Consider the following 21,696-nt stretch of genomic DNA (forward strand, 5'->3'; position numbering starts at 1 on the left):
GTTTTTTTTTTTAATCAATGTTGTTTTAATGTAATTTTTTTTTTAAACAGACTGTATTTTTGACCCCAAAGGTAATTGATTAACATCAAGCTTTTCTGCCCAAAACTTTCCATTCTCATCCATACGGTTTCCTTCTTGCATGATACTTTCTCATTTGAGTGTTCATGATAATACTCCCCATTATTCACAAGTAGACAAATGTCAGGGAAAACTCAGCAAAACTGAAAAACCCCCTCTAAAATGGTGGCTTCACTTCCAACTTCTGACTCTGTTACTTTGGAGATAGGTACGCAAGAAAGACGGGCAAAAATTTGGGAGAAAAAGGATTTTTATCATGTGCAAGTTATCAAATGGGACTTTGAGTGTTGAAATACTAATTGGTATGGAATTAGGGGCAAACAACTTTTTCTGAGCTTGGTGTTGATCGATTACTTCCAGGATCCACCTGTCGGAGTCAAGGGTCATTTTACAGGTTTCTGCCAAGGCCGTTTTCCAATACTCAACTTTTGCGAAAAAGGCATTCTTTTTGCTCTGTTTTTAATTGCTTCCTTCTTCTTAAGCTGCTTCGATCGGCTTCACTGCCGAAGCAGCTATTGCTTTCCTTAAATTGTTTTTTTTTGCTTTTTTGCAATTTTGTGAGAAAGTCATTCCTTTTGTTCTTTTTTTTTGCTTCTTCTTCTGCTCAAAAGCCCATTTGTTTTGTGCAGGTTTTCTCGCCGCCACTTTAGTGCTTTTGCAACTTTTGATCTTCATCAAACTTACACCAATGAAGAACCCTTATGTACAGATGGTCCTAGAAACATGACGTTGTGATGATGTCATCAAGTTATTTATTATTTTTTTTTCAATATTTCTTTCAGCCCGTTGACTTTGTACATGTTTTTGAGGCACTATTTTGGTAACTTAGCTATATTCGATCATCATCAAAGTCACACCAAGCACTCACCATTAAGATAATACGTAAATATTTACATCATAATGACGTCATCAACTGATTTATTACCCAATTTTGAATACTGAAATGATCCGTGAAATTCGGTGGGGTATGGTATTCTTCAAAACATGAACTGATGTAGTCACCGTTGACATCGTACTTTGTCAAATACCAAAATATTGCTTTTTTCATAACGGACATTATCGAAATGTCAAGTGTGATCAATTTTGCCTGGATTCTACTCTTTCGTTGATTAAAAAAGGGGCAAGACACCTGATCTGCGTGGGGGCGTATTAAGTCCTGAACCCCAAACAGGACGGGTGATGAAGTCAATGACAACACCAGACCCCTTACAGATCCCACATGGCGTTGTCTGCCGATGAATGCGAGAGGGGTTTCAGAGTTGATATAATGCAGTACAACTTCTAGTCTCAGTTATCAAAACTGGAATTCATTTTTGCGGCAAAATGTCCAGGATAGTGCTACAGATGTCATCTATAGTGGTCCTGCCAGCTCTTTCTTAAATTTTGTACACAGAAAATCTGAAATGTGCAATTAATTATTGTTATGTTAGAAATTATGAAAGACTTTTTTTTTAGAGTTGCAATGCATATTTATGATTATGCAAAAAAAGGGTGAGTTTGCAGAAGGATGTCAATGGAGAATACACTCTTTAAGGCCCTATATCTCCCGAAGTACGTGTCCAATCAGGTTCAAATCTTGCAGATATCTAGAAAAGGGAGTACTTTAGACGAAAACTGACCTGATGTGATGATGACAGCATCAGGAGACAAGTCACGTGAATTAAATGTGCACTATTAAGGCCCATACAGGGCTCCTGAAGTAGATGTCCGATCAAGTTCAAATTTTGCAGATATCTTGAAAAGGGAGTGCTTTAGAAGAATATTGACACGCGCATATTGCCCTCACGTGATGATGACATCATCATGGGACGAGTCATGTGACATTAAAACTGATCTCTTGAAGCACATCTTTTTGGTTAAAATTATATATTTGTATGAATATGAACATTCTCAAACATTTTGTGATATGCCAACAAAGCACTTTTCTTCACAACCACAAAAAGATGAAAAAGCCCTGTGTTCTGTCCTTGAGACAGATGCATTTCCTCTATTTTTGGCTTTTTCGCAATTTTGCGAAAAAGCCTTTGGAATCTTCAGGATTTTTTTTGGGGGGGGTTCTTCTTTTTGGGCCCAAAGTTTTTTATGTGCAGGACTTTTGCCAATAATCTTTGTTGCACAGCATTCAAAGTTGACATAGACATAGTCATTATTGCATAGATGTATGCCAAAACATGAAGTCACAATGACGTCATCAAGTGATTTATTATTGATTTTTAAATATTTATGTCAGCCCATTCACTTTGTACACGTTTTCAAGGCACTATTTTGGTACTTAAGTAATCGCTGATCATCGTCCAAGTTACAGCATGCAACGAAGATAATTCTGAAATTTTTATGTCATGATGACATCATCAAGTGATTTACTATTAAATATTGAATATTTAAATAGTCTGTTAAATTTATTAAAATCCATATAAAATCAACCCTTGCCTCCCGCAACATTCTGTCTGCAGCAAGTGGCAGGATAAAATGTGGTCTTAACCACTTCACGCCGGGGCATTTTTCAATGTTGATGATGCTGGGCCGGCATGACTGTCATTTTTTCCGTTTTCAAAATCCTTCAAAAATTCATCATTTTATTTAACGGTCGTTTATAGCTGCACAAAGTAATCTTTAGGCAGTACTATAAGTTGACAGGTGACCTTCATTGACGCCCGAGTATTTCAGCCAGGCCTGCAGCCTTGTAAACAGAGCCCAGATTGTGCGGTGTTGTGTAACTGTCTTTAGTTGACGAACCTGGCTCAGTACACTGCTGACCTCTTTTCAATAGGGGCCAGATTAATATGCAGTGGTGCTGTGTTGCTCATCGCTGCGGTGGTGGAGCGCTTTTGTCCCCGGTGGTAATCCACTCGCTCCCAATGCCCGTGGTATACGGTTTCAAAACAAGGCTGGATTACCACCGCTTTTGAGAGTGGAAAATGTCGGTAATGCCCAGCAGCCTGGTCTTTTGTTCAGAGTACAGTTTTTGTTACAGGGCCCTGTTTCCTCTGTCCGATTTCGGAAACCCCGGCCACGCATATAAACCGTACGTCTCTGATTCCGGAGTTCCCAGCAGGAAGTGGTTATATTCATCTTGTGTGGGTCACAAGATTCATTCTTTCATCTTGTGTCATGTGTGTGGGTCGAAACTGGAAGTGGTTTATTGTTTAAAAATGGTAATAGGTATCAAGTTGTTCTCAACTGTGTTAGTCTGTTGGGATATTGTATTCTTCAAATCATCTACTGATGACATCACCTAATTATCAAGTGCCCTCTAGCGACAGGGTAAAAATTCCTAAAAATGAATTTTGAATAGATGTCTGTGGCGAAGTTTGTCTGAATCGCCTGAAAATTGATGTAGATGATCATCTTTACCCTGTCAACATGTGTGTGAAGATTGGTGCTGATGATGTCATCAGACCGGAAGTTACAATAAAAACTTCTTTTATTCTTCAAAGTCTGGTAAAAAATCAACAGTACGAGATATAAGTGTGAATTGTGCATGAGATGACAGGTAAAACATTGGACTCAGCTACATGAAGTGCATAACTGGTGTACTTTTTCACACACGTGAAGCGACGCCAACAAAAACCCCCTTAAAATGTAAACTGCCAACTTGGAAATCCCATTTCGCACAGAGCTGTGCATATGCTACTGTGTGTGTGTGTGGACGCCCAATATCTGCCTGCAACATAGACGGCGCAGAGTGCGTAGCTATATAATAGACTCGGGACTTGGCAAAATGCCGACCACGTGCTGCCGAGAGCAGGCCACAATGTATGGAACGCCAAAAGAGATAAATGTATGGAACGCCAAAAGGGACAAATGTTTAAAAATCAAATCTGTGCCTTTTCGGCGGTAAGTATAATGTTTTGTATTCTATATCATATTTTACATGTCTTATTGGGTTGAAACCTTGCAGGTACATGTAGTTAGGAAGGGAAGGTTTAGAAAACGGAAATTGACCTCACGTGATGGCAATGCCATCAGCAGACGAGTCGGGTGGCATTAAAGGTGCACCATTTAAAGTACATTATCTCCAAAAGTGTATATCCAATTTGGTTTAAATGTCGCAGATATCTTGAAAAGGGAGTGCTTCAGAGGAAATTTGACGTTATGTGATAATGATGTGATCAGGAGACAAGTCATGTGACATTAAAGGTGCACTCTTTAAGGCCCCATATCTCCTGAACTACATGTCCGATTTTGTTCAAATCTTGCAGATATCTTGAAAAGGGAGTGCTTTAGAGGTATATTGGCCCTATGTGATGATGACGTCATCAGGAGACAAGTCACATGACATTAAAGGTGCATTCTTTAAGGCCTCATATCTCTTGAAGTACATGTCTGATCGGGTTCAAATCTCGCAGATATCTTGAAGAGGGAGTGCTTTAGAGGAGTTTTTACCTCCTGTGATGATGACGATATCAGGAGACAATTCACGTGACATTAAAGGTGCACACTTCAAGGCCCTATATCTCCTGAAGTACATATCCGATCGGCTTAAATTCTTGCAGATTTCTTGGTGTATTGACCTTGCCTGATGATGACGTCATCAAGAGACAAGTCACGTGACATTAAAATTGCACTCTTTTAGGCCTTGTATCTCCAAAAGGACATGGAACAACGTGTTGAAAGTTAGCAGATATCTGGAAGGGGATGTGTGATAGACAAAAATTGACCTCATGGGATGATGATGTCATCAGTAGACGAGTCATGTGACATTAAAGGTGTATCCTTTAAAGCCTTATATCTCCAAAAGTATATGTTCCCGTGGGATGAAACTTTGCAGATATGCAATCATGACGATGGTCTTTTCAATGAAAAGTGAAAAAGCCCAATGTTCTTTTGCAAACAGACATGGAACCTGTCGTTATATTTTTTTTTCTCTGTAATATTCAGTCAGTTCTTTCTGACATAGCACTTTGGCAGTTAGGAAATTCAGACAGACTTCAAACTTAGCAGATAGTTGAACAATCTTCCAAGGACGGTCCTGGAAGAAATTCACAATGATGACTTATTAATTTTTTATTGATTTTTGAATATTTTTTTCCATAGACTTTGTACACAGATTGCACGCACTTTTTTGACTCTCATATATAAGGCTATGAAGGCGCTATTGCAGAATTACAGTTGTACCTGCCTGGGGTTTCAATTTTTAACAAAATGTCCTGTATTGAACCATAGATGGCGTTGTTGCACAACAACGTTAAGACTGTACCTGAGCTTTGATTTTTGCCATAGGGTTTGTACACACAATTGTCGAGCATAATGCGTGAGCAGTCCTTAACTTCGACCGAGAATTACTACCAGAAAGAAAGAGAAATCAGACTAAATTTTTCCTTGCATTCGATTGGAAATATACCCGAGTCAGATTATCAAATAATATTTCATAATTTTTTCCAGTTTAGAAAAAAATCATGTGACATGAAATTAAAGGAGCAGTTTTCCTGCACACATTTCTAGCCCTTTGACTTTGCACACGTTTTTGAACCACAATTTTTGTCACTTTGCAATGTTTGATCGTTCCCAAAGTGATAGCCAACAAAGACACTGAGGCAAAATTTATTGCGAATGGATGACATCATGATGACATCATCAGCTTATTTTGTATTGATTTTTGAATATTTAATTTTTCCCCATAGGTTTTGTACACGTTTTTCTACTTAACACTAGTGAACAAGTAGTCCTTTACTCTGGCTCAAGATTACCATGAAAACAAAAGAGAAATCGGGTACTTTACGCCCTGTTATTCGGTTTGAAATGTACTGAAGAGTCTGATTATTAAGTAATAATAAAAATTATTCATTTTCAGCGCAAATCATGTGACATGAACTTAAAGGAGCAGTGTTTCTGCAACCGAGTTTATACATATTGCCCGTTGACTTTGTACAGGTTTTCTAGCCACAATTTTGGTATCTTTGTGATGTTTGATCCTTACCAAAGTGAAAGCAAACAAGGACACTGATGCAGGATTATTGCAAATGAATGACGAAATGATAGTATTGATTTTTAAACGTTTATATTGTCCCTTTGACTTTGTATTCATTTTCAAAACACTATTTTGGCAATTTTGCAAAGCTGAATTGTCACCAAAGTGTCAACAGCCCTTATCAAAAGATTGTAAAGTAATACTGACGTCAGATGGCATCATCGTGTGATTCATTATTGATTTTTAAATTCTTTGTACCGTCCAATAGACTTTTTAAAAGTTTTGAAGGCACAATATTTGGTCTGTGAGCGAACTTCCAATGTCATCAAAGTTATACCATGCAAAGACCCCATAAAAATATTATAACAAAATAATGATGTAAGTATGACGTAAGAGCCCGAAACTGTCTTGTTTATAGGAAATGACTTGAATGTACGGAAAAAGCCCTCTGTTCTGTTACACAGACAGAGACCTCTAGTTTACTTTTCTTCTGCTTTTTCTTCTCCTCCATGTTCTTCAGCCTAAACCCCCTTTGTTTTGTACAGGGTTTTTCTGCACGCCACTCTAGTCCCTGTGCAAGTTCGTATCTCCATAAAAGTTTCCTCAAGCAAAGACCCTACGGCAAAGATGTGCAGCAAAGCATGATGTCATGATGACGTCATCACCAGATTTTTAATTGAATTTTGGATATTTTGGATAATTTTCCACCCAATTGTTTTGTCCACGTTTTTTAACTGCCTGAATGGCATGGCCAAAGTCACTCCACAAAATTAAAATTGGTCTAAGCAAAGACCATAAAGCATAGATGGTTCTGGAAGAATGACTTCACTTTGACAACATGAATTGATTTATTTAATTTTGAAGATTTAATTTCTCCCGTTGACTTTGTACACATTTTGAAACCCATGCATACAAGTGCTGTTTTGCCTACGCGTTTGCGCATGTCCTTACTTTGTGCAATCAGCTGTTCTGTTTTCCAATACTGAACTTTGACTCTGTCTCAGGCTTCAACTGTTTTTTATTAGATAACTTTGAAGCTGTAAGCAAAGTAATCAGTCTAAGAGTGCCAAAGAACACCAAATTGAAAGCTAAAAATTACAGTAATCCACTGTAATGTAAACGCTTCAAGCCCATAGTCGGAGATTGTTTTGGGAACAAAGCCTGAGACGAAGACGAAGTCGGATATTGGAAAATGGCCGTAATCTGTGTGATCGTTGGATGCGTTGAAGTAACAGCGTTGTCACATAGACTTATTGCATGATATCTATTTACCTGTACATATTATTTGGCTAGAAAGTTGTGAAAAATATTGTTGGAAATGAACTTGGAGATCTTATGTCAGGCCTTAACCAAATGTTTAAAGCATTTCGTCCATGCAGGTATTCACGTTTGCGCGGTCACATCCCAACACATCGGAAATATATTTTCGACATGCACATGTGTTTTCTCAGACTGTTGGGACCTCCCGGACCTGAAATTGCACCAGTTGAGAGCTTTATGGACTTTGCTTGATAAGAAGATTCCATGGTAATCCCACAAAAGCTGAACTAAAACCAAATTCATGCACCAGAGCAAGAAATTGCGGAAGGATTCGGAGTTGAGTGAGTTATTATGAGTATGGGTGTACCCAACGAGCGCTAGCTACTCATATGCAATCACATATATACATGTACAACGAGCGTTCACATGGTATAGTGCGCTGGGCAGCTGGGTTTGGAAGCTGGATGGATATGGATATTTTGTGTGTTTAGGTATCTTTCATGTTGGTGCTGGGGTGAAAGCTAGAGAAAAATCTGTTTTCAGGGCATTGGAATTCAGCGTCACTGCAGTTACATGTACATGGTGATATCAGAGACGTGGGCACCCACAATAATGGAAGCTGTTGTATTTATAACCAAGCAAAGAAATTAACAGGTAATGGCAAAAAGGCCTTCTGTTGCACTGACATACAGACAGACTGCCTGTTCTGGGACTGTTAGGGTTAATGAAGTCATGAAGCACAGTTTGTGTGTGGGGGTGCAGGTGTGAGTTTGTTTCTGCATTCAATTGGGGACCCTGAAAAATAGAGGACAATAAGGTCCCCGATTGACAGAGGGTCCCCGATTGACAACTGTGTACAAAACATATGGGTGGTCTTCTAAAAAAGTTAAAGTACAAACAAAAGAGGAACAATAGGGGGTCCCCAGTTGCAGGCAAATACACACTTGGGTGTGTGTGTTGGGGGGTCCATGGTTCCCTCGTCAACATTCAGGTCCCCACATACTTCCATTTAGTGAGAACCCAAGGTTAGAACATGTATGCCATTGAATACATGTACACAATGTATGCTATATTATTGCGTCCAAGTTCTGATATCAGTTTTCCATGCATCAACATATGAACTGATGCACCTGTAATAAACGTTTTCCTTTTGCGATGATACAGATGTTCATCGGCACACGAGAGGAGTCTTCATTCATGCAATCACGCAGTTGACAGGAAGTCGATTTACTTGTATGTGTACATGTAACCGCTATAATTTATTGAAAACCAACAGCAAAAAATTTTCAAACTGGTTTGGAAGAATAGTGTGAAGTTTTCAGTATTCATAAGATCCCGATATTTTCAATTGATCCCCATGTCATGTGAAGTGTCTGGAAATCTTCAGGACAGAAAAGAAGTCAGCGGTTTTTATACAATACACTTAAGGAAAAATGTCTTAAGACATGAAGGCATTTTTTTGCTTCATATTTTCAAAACACAATGTGCATATTTCATTGTTATTCTCTAAAGACAAAAACATATTATTACTGGTTCACAGTGTTTGATTCTTACACGTTTATGTACATGTAAGCTGTTCAATTTCTTTTGCTTCTGTGTATAGGCACCCTTCATGCTGTGGCTGAAGTGAAACCTAGAGATAAATCTGTTCTCTCTGTTAGTTCAGAGCATTGGAATTCAACATAACTGCAATTACATGTAGATGTCAGAGGCTTGGGTACCCACAATAAAGGAAGTTGTTATACAACCAAGCAAGGATATTAACAGGTAATGGTGTAAAGGCCTACTTTCGCATTGACATATACATGTAGACATATTGCCAGTTCTGATTTACACAGTTATGAAGCAAAGTGTGTGTGGGTGAGTTTGTTTTTGCGTTCAATTGGGGACCCTGAACAATAGAGGACAATAAGGTCCCCAATTGACAGAGGGTCCCCAATTGATAACTGTGTACACAACATATGGGTGGTCTTCTAAAAAAGTACAAACAAAAGAGGAACAATAGGGGGTCCCTAGTTGCAGGCAAATACACACTTGTGTGTGTGTTGGGGGGGTATCCATGTACTGCCATCATGAATGGTTCCCTCATCAACACCTGGTCCCCCACTTTAAGATTCAGGTCCCCACATACTCTCCATTTAATGAGAACCCCAAAATACATGCACACATGTGCGAAGTTTGTGTCCAAGTTCTGACTTCAGTTTTTCATGCATCAACACGTAAACTGGTGCACCTGTAATAAATGTTTTCCCTTTTTGCGATGATATAGGTATTCATCTGCAGAGACACGAACGCAGTCTTCATACATGTTGGATGTCCCCGGTATCATTGAGGGAAATGCAGGTTGAACCAGGACTGATCCACAGAATGGTGAGAACTGCTACATTAAAGTACTCGTAAAAATATTATCTAAAAACCTGCAAGTGACAGGAAGTGAGATTTACTTGTATGTGTACTTGTAACCGCTACAACTTATTGAAAGACATTTGCAAAAATTTTTTCAAACTAGTTTTGGAAGAACAGTGCAATTTTTTCAGCACTCATAAGATCCTGATATTTTTAATTGATCCCCATTATTTGCTTTGTGTGTAAAGGTATCTTTCATGCTGCTGCACAAGTGAAATCTGTTCTACATGATGTTAGTTTCAAGGATGGGAATGTAATGTAACTGCGGTTACATGTACATGCACCGCTACTCAATATGAAGGAAGATGTTGGGCAACCAATTGCAAAGAAAATGACAAGGTATTTAGTACTGCAAAGGCCTGCTATTGGTATTGTATTCTAATTAAGGCAGTCATGAGCAAAGAGTGGGGGGGGCCCATGCATGTAATAATGCAAATCGCTTAATGATCAACATCCTACATTCCTACTCCTATGTAGCTAAGTGATATCAAAAGTGCTGAAACTTCGGACACCTTTTTTCCAGACATCAACACACGAACTGATGCATAATGAATATATTTTCCATTTTTAGATGACACAGAATAATGTTCACCAGCACGTACATGGGGGAAATCTGTGGTGTCCCAGGTGTCTTCAGTGGAAATGCAATTTGTACTAAGATTGTTCTACAGAAGGACTTCATCAAAATACCAAGATGATCTGAAAAACTGCATAAAATAGGACATGAGAAGTACATGTATATGTGTAAATGGCTTGACACGTTTTTTCAAGAGTACCGCAGAAATTATGAATTATCCGAATTATGCGATGATTTCAGCATTCACAAGAGCCATATATTTTGTGTTCCCATGTCTTCTTAAGTATGTCTGGAAATCTTCAAGGCCAAAACACACTTCACCGATTTTATGTTAAAATATTAAAATCTCCGAAAGTACATGCAAATGCAGTTTTTCCCTTCATGTGTCATAAATAAAGAGTAGGACACTTGAGCATTCAACTCTGATAATTCTTCAACCTCTAGACCAGGCTCCATGTTCCATGTTCAATATATTGAATATATTTTTCAACAAACACTTAAATTCCACATTCAGACTCTGTGCACTTGTAGATTTGTCCATTTCAAATTCAGTAGGCAATAAGGAGTTGTACTTTTGAAGGAATTGTGTGAAACTGATGTATTATTTTTCTTCCGATCTTTGAATTCGCCATTTCTTAGTTTGTGTATACCAATAGCCCTAACACTCCTCTGATTTTAAGATATTACATGCATCGTAGACCGTCAGGGTTGATCAAATGCAAACACAACTGAAGCAGACCTTTTTGGGCAATCAAGCCCTTATGAGAGAACTGAACTGCACCCTCACGTGGTGAATTTCAGCATTTTCTATTATGTACTACCTAATTGATATTTTCTGCACGTTCCACTGGGATGAAGCAACAGTTACAAACACCGGTAGTCTATTAATTAAACAAGCTTAAGGTACATAAATTAAATTCAGTGCGTGTATATGAAATAACTAATCATTACATCGTTCGTTGCCCATTATGCTTTTTAGTCGGCAAGGGAAACATTGTGTTATCTGTGATCCAAATCAAGGTCACTTTATTTCAAACATATTGAAGAGATGTTGAAATTTGGTCTCGCGTACAAACCAAACTGAAAGTCTAATAAAAAGTTCCTGCAGGCTTTTGTAAGTTAAATTTGTATGTGTATTACCAAGAGTGTTGTGCACCCTCACTTCATGGAATTCAACATTGGTTATTAAATGTGGCAATCATTAAGGCAGCTACGAAGGGAAATTAATTGATGTAGACAAAAATAACATTATGTCATTAAATGTGCACTCTCCGAAGCGCTATATCTCCTGAATAGTTCATGTCCCAACGGATTGGAACTTTGCAGATATCCTATAGGATATAGAAAAACTCTGTGGCAAAGAGATATGATGCGAAGCATAATGTCATGATGACTGTCCTGTGATTCATTTCGTACGCACATTCCACGGGTCATTTTTGTCACTCAGCAGAGATGTATTTTCATCAAAGCTACACCATAGGAAGACCTAAGAGCAATGTTTACTCTGTTTCACTGACGTCGCAATGACGTATCTTTTGAATCATTTGTTTGAAATTTTAAATATTTATTTTTCACATTGTATACTTTCAGGAGAAAGTTTTGGTCAAAATGGCAAGCTTGGGTCATAGTCACAGTTACACCACAGAAGCACTTAGTAGGGATGAGATGGTCTTCAAAGATGACGTCATCAGGTGTGAAACTACAATCCGTTATTTAAGGTTATTTTTAATCATTCAAAATACATATAAAATCAACCCAACTTCCCATGATATGATGTTTGCCCTAATGTGGGATTAAAATTGAAATATTCATTTCATCCTGTGTACGTTTAGTCATATGACCCTTGCTTCGGGTTGAAACCAAAAGTTGCTTATCATTCGAAATTGGTGATAGATATTAACTTGCTTTCAAAGATGTTAGTGTCTGGCAAGAGAGTATGCTTCAAAACATCACACCATCCCTGCAATCTCTTTTCTTGCTCTTTGCCTACAGTGATAGAGTTAATTCAGACTATTTGTTTAATGTTTAGCAACTTTGTGTCGTAACTATTATCTCGCAAAGTGTTACAGTGAAGATATTCCAATATTTTTGAGTCAAAATAAAAGCAGAAAACCCTCTGCATGTTGCAAACAGAAAGCTCTCGTTCTTTCATTCAAAAAAGGCATTCTTTTTGTTCTGATTTTTTTCTTTTTCTTCTTCTTCTTCCTGTTCTTCTCCCCAAAAGGCCACTTAATTTGTGCACGTTTTTTCTGGCCACCACTTTAGTGCCTAAACAACTTCCGAATGTCATTAAACTTACACCAATGAAGGACCCTTATGCATAGATGTGCATAGAAGCATGACGTCATGATGACGTCATCAAGTGATTTTTTATTGATTTTTCAATATTTTTTTCTGCCCATTCACTTTGTACACGTTTTTGAGGCACAGTTTTGGTCACTTAGCAATCTTCAATCATTATCAAACTTACACCCAATGACGACCCACATGCAAAGTATTTTCCAAATTGATGACGTCATCATATGATTTGTTATGCTTTTTTAAATCTTTAATTTTCCCTATAGACTTTGTACATAGATTTCAAATTGCAATATCTTCAGCTAGCAGACTTGAATTGGTCTAAAAGTTGCACCAAGCACAGATGATCAGGCAAATAATCTACCACAGTAGTGACTTCTTGATGAAGTCATCATATAAATTATTTTGAAATTTTCAATCTTCATTTTTTCCCCTGGCTTTTTGTGCACAGATTTGAAACGGCTACATTAACTAAACTAGGTGTCCGATCGGGTTGAAACCTTGCATGTATCCACAAAGGGATGTGTTTGAGATGAAAACTGGCATGATGTGTTGACAATGTCATCACGCGACAGGCACGTGACATTGAAGGGGTGCTCTTTAAGCATTATATTTCCGAAACAGAGTCCTAATTGCTTTGAAACCTTGCGTGTATCTTGAAAGGGACGTGTAATAGATGAAAAGTGACATTATGTAATGATGCCGTAACCACATGACCATGCAATCATGTGACATTAAAGGGGTATTCATTAACAAGTGTTCATTCTAAACTACATATATGTAATTGGGTTAATTGAAAGCTCTCATTTACACGTTTTTAAAAAAGTGTTACAGATTTAAACCAACATGATGTGCCGATGATGTCATCATTTGACTGGTCAATTGGCCACCAGGTCCCTCATCGGCTATTAACGACAAGTTACCACACTTTTATTCCCTTATTATTAAAATCACTATATCTTCTAAACTACATGCCAGATTCGGCTGAAACCTTTTATCTATTGTATCTGTAAATGCAAATGTTTTAGTCAAAACTCGCACGATTTGCAGATGACATCATCATATGATCAGTCACATGAACATCATCACTATATCACATAAACCAAAGTTACACTGATACAACATTCTCTGTTGAACATTCGTTTTAAATTATATTCGCCTTCTAATTTTTTGCCTATACTTTTCCAGTATACACAAATTGTTCAAAATTGCAAAACAATGCAAAAAAGCCCTCTATATTGGCAAACAGACAGATAAACTCTCCTTTTTCTTCTTCTTTTCCAAATCCCTTTTGTTTTGTACATGTTTCTTCCACCACCCTCTTTAGTCCCTTAGCAACTTTGGATCTTCATCAAAACTTACATCATTGAAGAAGCCTTGTCTAAAGATGTGCATTGAACAATGACGTCATGATGACATCATCAAGTGATTTACTGTTGATTTTTTTCTATTTATTTCAGCCCATTGACTTTGTACACGTTTCATTGACACTCTTTTGGTAAATTGGCGATCTTCAATTGTAATCAAAGTTACAGCCAACAAAAACCCTGATGCAAAGATACGTCCAAATTTATGATGTCATGATGACGTCATCAAGTGATTTATTATTGATTTTTCAATATTTATTTCAGCCCATTGACTTTGTACACGTTTTCGAGGCACTATTTTCATACCTTAATAATCGTTGATTTTTGTCAAACTTACAGCAACCACTAACTATAAAAGGAAGATAATTCTGAAATATTTACACCATGATGACTCCATCAGGTGATTTATTATTAAATGTTGAATATTTCAGTATTCCGTTAAATATATAAAAGTCCATATAAAATCAACTGTGACCTCCCGCAACATTCTGTTTGCAGCAAGTGCCAGGATAAAATGTGATCTTGAATTTGTCTTGTTTAGGTTAAATAACGTTACCTTTCCTTCCTGTTGAAACCGGAAGTAGCCTTATTCTTTGAAACTGGTAAAAGCCATTAAGTTCTTTTCAACGGAATTAGTCTGTTGGTGTTAGTGTTGGATTGATACCCTGCATATATCTTGGAGAGGAAGTGTTTTAGACAAATAATGAGCTCATTTAGTGATAACGTCATCAACAGTTGCTTTTATTCATAACGGATATTATCAACATTATGGAAATGTCAAATGTTATTAATTTTGCCTGGATTCTACTTTTTGATTGATTAAAAAATGTTCAGGATAGTGCAACAGATGTCATTTATAGTGGTCCTGCAATCTTTTTCCTTAAATTTTGTACACAGAAAATGTGAAATGTGCAATCAAATACTGTTATGTTAGATATTATCTCCTGATGTACATGACCAGTCGGGTTCAAATCTTGCAGATATCTTGAGAAGGGGGATGCTTAGAGGAATATTGACCTCATGTGATGATGACGTCATCAAGAGACAAGTCATGTGACTTTAAAGGTGCACTCTTTAAGGCCCTACAACTCCTGAACTACATGTTCTTTCAGGTTGAACCTTTGCAGATAACCTGAAAGAGAAGTGTTATATATGAATAACGAATTGATGTGATGATGACGTCATCAGAAGTCAAGTCACGTGGCATTAAAGGTGCACTCTTCAAAGCTCTATATCTCGTGAAGTACATATTCGATTGGGTTCAAACCTTGCAGATCTCTTGAAAAGGAAGAGTTTTAGACAAACATTTACCCGATGTGGTAAGGACTTCATTGTGTGACTGGTCACGTCACATTAAAAGTACATTCTTTACAAGCCTGTATCTTGTGAACTACATGTCTGATCGGGCTGAAATTTGGTAGAGTTGGCAAGGTGACATCATGTAAAGGGTGCAAACTTTAATTCTTTATATCTCCTAATGTCCAAAAGGGCGATATTCAAATGTGGTAGTATCTCAAATGAAGAAATGCCCTTGTCTTAAGAAAAAAAAAAGAAAATGCGAAAAAGCCCATTGCTCTGTCCTTGAGACAGACAAAACCTCTATTTTTTTTTGTTCTTCATCCTTTTTCTTCTTCTGCTCAAAAGCCCATTTGTTTTGTACATGTTTTTTCTACCGGTGACTTTAGTGCTTTTGCGACTTTGGATTATCATCAAACTTATACCAATGGTGAACCCTTATGCATAGATGTTCCCAGAAACATGACGTCATGATGATGACATGAAGTGATTTATCATCGATTTTTACATATTCATTTTAGCCCCTTGACTTTGTACACGTTTTTGAGGCACTATTTTCATACCTTATTAATTGTTGATCATCGTCAAACTTGCAGCAAGTACTAACTATAAAACAAATGTAATTCTGAATTATTTATGTAAAAATGACGTCATCATGTCAGATGCGGGTAGGATGACTGAGGCTGGTCAATACTAAAATCTGTAAAACAGAGGGCAGAAAGGGACACCTTGAATGCCTGTGTTGTTCACTTGCAAGGTTCTGCCACAAGTGATTTTAATGAATAAAATCAATCATGTGGCTATATAGCTAATAACAAAAGAAAGTTACTTTAAACTTTACATACAGGTATATTGAAAAACTAAATATTCAAGGCTTGGTCCTTTTACTTGGGTTGACGAAAACATGTGGGAATCCTACAGTGCATGTGCACTGTAACAACTTAAGAATTCCACCAGCCAAGGCCTTGATTCCACTAAGAAATCATTCCTAGTCTGGCACTTGCCTTTACAACAACCAAGCAGGGAGTCTGTGCATAACAAGCCAAAACATGAGTGTATTCCAGGCTAGCATGGACAATGCCTTTCCTTGAGCAGCAGCTAAGAAACAACCCTTTGTCTATTCCTGGGAAAACCACACAGTGGCTAAACCACAAACTATGCGTCTTGTCTTACCATTCCTCCATGGTCTTAAGTTACACTGTGCCTGTGTGGTATGACGTCATCAGGAGACAAGTCACATGACATTAAAGGTGCACTCTTTAAGGCCCCATATCTCCTGAAGTACATGTCCGATTGGGTTCAAATCTTGCAGATATCTTGAAAAGGGAGTGCTTTAGAGGTAAATTGACCTTATGTGATGATGACGTCATCAGGAGACAAGTCACATGACATTAAAGGTGCACTCTTTAAAGCCTAATATCTCCTGAAGTACATGTTCTATCAGGTTGAAAATTTGCAGATAACTTGAAAGAGGGGTGTTATATACGCAAACTTACTTGATGTGATGATGCCGTAGTTGTTCAAATGTAAAAAAGAATGCGAAAAAGCCGTCTGTTTTGTTGGCAAACAGACAGATAAGCTCTAGTTGGCTTTTTTGCAAATTTGCAAAAAAGACATTCTTTTTGTTCTGATTTTTGGGCTTTTTCGCAACTTTCAATATTTTTCAATATTTTGTTCTGCCCATTTACTTTGTACATGTTTTTGAGGCACAGTTTTCGTCACATAGCAATCTTCAATCATTATCAAACTTACACCCAATGACGACCCACATGCAAAATATTGTCTAACTTGATGACATCATCATATGATTTGTTATGCATTTTTAAATCTTTAATTTTCCCCATAGATTTTGTACATAGATTTCAAGTTGCAATATCTTCAGCTAGCAGACTTGAATCGGTCTAAAAGTTACACCAAGCACAGATGATCAGGCAAATAATCTACCAAAGGAGTGACATCTTGATGAAGTCATCATGTAAATTATTTTGAAATTTTCAATCTTTATTTTTTCCCATAGCTTTTTGTACACAGATTTGAAACGACTACATTAACTAAACTACTTGTCCGATCGGGTTGAAACCTTGCATGTATCCACTAAGGGATGTGTTTGAGATGAAAACTGGCATGATGTGTTGACAATGTCATCACGTGACAGGCACGTGACATTGAAGGGGTGCTCCTTAAAGCATAATATTTCCTAAACAGAGTCCCAATTGCTTTGAAACCTTGCGTGTATCTTGAAAGGGACGTGTAATAGATGAAAAGTGACATTATGTAGTGGTGCCGTAACCACATGACCATGCAATGACGTGACATTAAAGGGGCATTCATTAACAAGTGTTCCTTCTAAACTACACATATGTGATTGGGTTAATTGAAAGCTCTCTTCTGATACACGCTCCACCACACTTTTATTCCCTTATTATTAAAATCACTATATCTTCTAAACTACATGTCAGATTCGGCTGAAACCTTTTATCTATTGTATATTTAAATGCAAATGGTTTAGTCAAAAACTCACACGATTTGCAGATGACGTCATCATATGATCAGTCTCATGAACATCATCACTATATCACATAAACCAAAGTTACACTGATAAAACATTCTCTGTTGAACATTCGTTTTAGATTATATTCACTGACTAATTTTTTGCCTTTACTCTTCCAGTATACACAAATTGTTCAACATTGCAAAACAATGTGAAAAAGCCCTCTGTTCTGTTGGCAAACAGACAGATAAGCTCTCGTTATTTCTTCTTCTGACCTAAGTGCCATTTGTTTTGTGCACGTTTTTTCTGCCCATGACTTTGGTCCCTTAGCAGCTTGGGATCTTCATCAAACTTATGTCAATGAACAACCCTTATGCATAGATGGTCCTCAAACAATGACGTCATGATGACATCATCAACAAATTTTTTATTCATTTTTCAGTATTTATTTCAGCCCATTAACTTTGTACGCGTTTTTTAGGCACCATTTTGGTTACTTGGCTATCTTCAATCATCATCAAAGTTATACCAAGGAAATACCTTGGGGCAAAGATGATACTAAAATAATTACGTCATGATGACTTCATCAATTGATTTATTATTAAATGTTAAATATTTAACTATTCCGTTAAATTTAAAAATACATATAAATCAACTGTGACTTCCTGCAACATGTTTTTTGTGCCAAGTGCCAGAATATACAATGGGCCTTCAATTCGTCTTGTGTGGGTCAAATCATGTGACCCTTCCTGTTGAAACCGAAGTAGGCTTATTGTTTAAAAGAAGTAATAGGTATTAATTTTTTTTTTAAGTGATTAGTCTGTTGGTGTTGGTGCTGGGGTTGAAACCCTGCTTATATCTTGGAAAGAGAGTTCTTTTGGCAAATAATGAGCTCATTTTGTACTGACGTCATCAAACAATAAGTCTGTTACATTAAAGTGGGTACTATTTAATACGCTATATCTCCTGAAGTATATGCCCAATCAGGTTCAAACCTTGCAGATATCTTGGAAGGGAAGTGGTTTAGACGAATATTGCCCTCATGTGATGATGAGGTCATCAGGTGAGAAGTCACGTGACATTAAAGGAGGAATATTTAATATGCTATATATCCTGAAGTATATGCCCATTAAGATTCAAACCTTGCAGATATCTTGGAAGGGAAGTGGCTTAGATGAATATTACCCTCATGTGATCATGATGTCACCAGGTGAGAAGTCACGTGACATTAAAGGTGGACTATTTAATATGCTATACATCTTGAAGTATATGCCCAATTAGGTTCAAACCTTGCAGATATCTTAGAAGGTAAGTCGTTTAGACGAATATTCACCTCATGTGATGATGATGTCATTAAGTGACAAATCATGTGACCTTAAAGGTGCTTCATTTGAAGTACTACATTTCCTGAAGTCTATGTCCAATTGGGTTCAAACCTTGGAGATATCTTGGAAAGGAAGTGCTTTGGGCAAATATTGACCTCGTGTGATGATGATGTCATTAAGTGACAAATCACGTGACATAAAACCTGCATCCCTTAATGCACTGTATCTCCTGAAGTGTTTGTCCCATTGGGTTAAAACTTAGCAGTTGCTTTGAAAGGGAAGTGTCATAGACGAAATTGACCTTACGTGATGGTTACGTCATCAAATAATCATGTCATGTGACATTAAAGGGTCACTCTCCCAAGTGCTGTGTCTCTTGAAGTGCATGTGTGACTGGGTTCCAAACTTGAACCTATATGGACATGATCAAATCATTTCTACAAAAGGTTTGTGCTATAGATTAATTAATCAAGTTTCAAAAGGCCAAAAAGCTTTTAAGATAATCTCTGGTTTTACCTTTATTCTAATTACAGCGATATCTGGTTTAACGATTAGTTCAGTTGTATTGGATGTAGTTGAACGTAATTATTCTAGTAGTATGTAAATTTATGATAATCCTCTTCACTAGGGAAAGTGAATAGTTTCAAACTTATCGATTCAAGTTAGATTCCTAATTAAGCCCTCTTTCCGTTTCCGTGTTTCCAGAATGTTGTTGTTCCTGTACGGCCAATAAAATAATTATACTGAAGCAACTATCAGAAGATCCCGCTTGTATGGTAGTGATGTGGAGTTGCGCTTCTTGTCTGCACCAGGGAGTATCCACCCCGAGCTGAAGTGCATGCCACCCCCAATCAGTGAAACGAAAGACAGGTGGTTACAAGCGGGTTCTTGCATGCGTTCTGCGTGAACCATACTTGCGGGAGTAAATTAATTACATGTACTCAGCGTGCTCCGCTTTAAAGGTGCATATACTTGTGCGCCTCATTGCGTGCCTATGCGGTGAGTATCATTGATCTCTATTATGGGTGTGTTTCGATTAGTTTACATGTGTAAGTCAAACTTACACGAGAGCGTTTGTTTAGCCATCATGTGATATTCGTGCCTGCCCCCACTGGCAAGCGGGTCTCTGGAGGCTGCCCAAGTGTAACGACGTCAGGGATGGACTGTTCGTGCATGGACATGATGGAACATGGCAGGGACTTGACCTTTTTCCCAGAATGCCTTGGCGAATACATTCAATTAGCCTCATTTCAAGGCTTCCCTAGCGCGTAACACTGGTGTATTCAGAAAAGCTAATCAAACGCACCCTATATAATGGAGATCAATGGTGAGTACCACAGACATATAAATGCATAGACAGCCAATCTTGCAAGTAAAACCTTGATTTTGAAAAAAACACTGAGCAAAGCGACGGATGGCAGTGCGTCCAGTGCGCATTACGTGCAACGCACTTACAGTGCCTGTATTTGTTTACATGTGCTCCCAAAATGCGTTCACTTTTTTGCTCTCACAGGACTGTACTGCTAACTCTTCTTTTCAGATATTGCAACTTCGATTCGAATCCCTAGGGGCCAGATTAAGTAAATAGAGGTTTTTTTAAATTGAAATGTGGCTGCATAGAATTTTATGACTGGAATTCTTCAACTATACGTTAATTCCCTATACCGAGGGGCAAATTTGCCCATAGTTTTGATTTTAGTCGGGCGCCGCACAGATCAGGAAAACCCCCTGTAGTTTTGAATAAGACCTGGTGGTCTATGCGTTTAGTGTCTACAGTGGTACCCCCCCAAAAAAAATTTTGGTCCTCTACATAAAAAGACATTAACATCCAAAGGCATATATATAATTAAAACTAAACAGACTCATAAAAGACATTATGTCAGAAAAGAAGTTACTATTTTTCAATTAAAAAGAAGGAAGTTAAAAAATCAGATTACATATGAAATGAACCAGGCAACGTTCAACCAACAACGCGTCCTCCTGAAGTTGAAGCTCATCAAAATAATACATTTTAACAGCCTTCTTAAAATTGTCTAAAGATGAGTTAATGTTACGTAGCATAACAGGAAGTTTATTCCATAATTTTGTCCCAGTAACTTGAAAAGAGTGTTGTCCATAGGTTTGATGATGTGGTATTACAAAAGAACAATTAAAACTATGCAGTAATTTTAGTATATATTCCTCACTGACAACTCAAACCAAATGCATCAGGAACTACACCCTTATTGGCATAAAACTGAGTAACAAATGAAAGGCAAAAATTGCTACTTCCAGCTTGAAATTTTGAGACGACTTTAGTTGCCACTGTCGTAAAAAAGCTATTAAAAGCCTCAGCGATTTCGTACTTACCAAATGCTGATGTACCATGCATAATTAGACATGTGCTACTGGAAGATGATTTGTGTTTGCAGGAGGATCCAAGACTTTTAACTTTTAACTTTTTGCCAAAGTTTTTTTAGGGTTAGATTTTCCCTCCTCAAGTTTATTCCTTATGTAGTCAGCTTTTGCATTTTCTGTGAGCTTCCGAGTTTGAGCTCTTTTCCTTTTGAACTCTGAGAACTTATCTCAAGATTTTCTAAATTCTGAAAATAACCTAATTCTGGCACGAATACTTGTCAATATCTCATCAGCCATCCAAGGTTCTGTTCTTTGTTTCAACCTTGTTTCCTTTATGGGAGCTATGGAGT

The 21,696-nt window shown here is 37.6% G+C and overlaps 1 long non-coding RNA gene across 7 annotated transcripts in view; it reads left to right on the top strand.

The window, feature by feature from the left end:
- The window catches only part of LOC110989512 (uncharacterized), a 221,988-nt gene that overhangs the window by 583 nt on the left and 199,709 nt on the right, over nt 1-21,696 (top strand). For 2 of the 7 annotated variants that reach the window (XR_015424859.1, XR_015424858.1), the window contains exons 2-6: nt 8,414-8,482; nt 8,853-9,016; nt 9,519-9,619; nt 9,844-9,994; nt 11,823-12,368. This is a non-coding gene — a long non-coding RNA (uncharacterized LOC110989512). Of the gene's footprint in view, nt 8,483-8,852; nt 9,017-9,518; nt 9,620-9,843; nt 9,995-11,822; nt 15,329-21,696 lie in introns of those variants that run through there. The other 5 variants (XR_015424857.1, XR_015424855.1, XR_015424854.1 and 2 more) reach the window with 5 other exon arrangements.

The sequence above is a fragment of the Acanthaster planci genome, linkage group LG03 (assembly GCF_054643075.1).
Source record: "Acanthaster planci isolate LZ-2023a linkage group LG03, COTS_SCS, whole genome shotgun sequence".
Taxonomy (NCBI): Eukaryota; Metazoa; Echinodermata; class Asteroidea; order Valvatida; family Acanthasteridae; genus Acanthaster; species Acanthaster planci.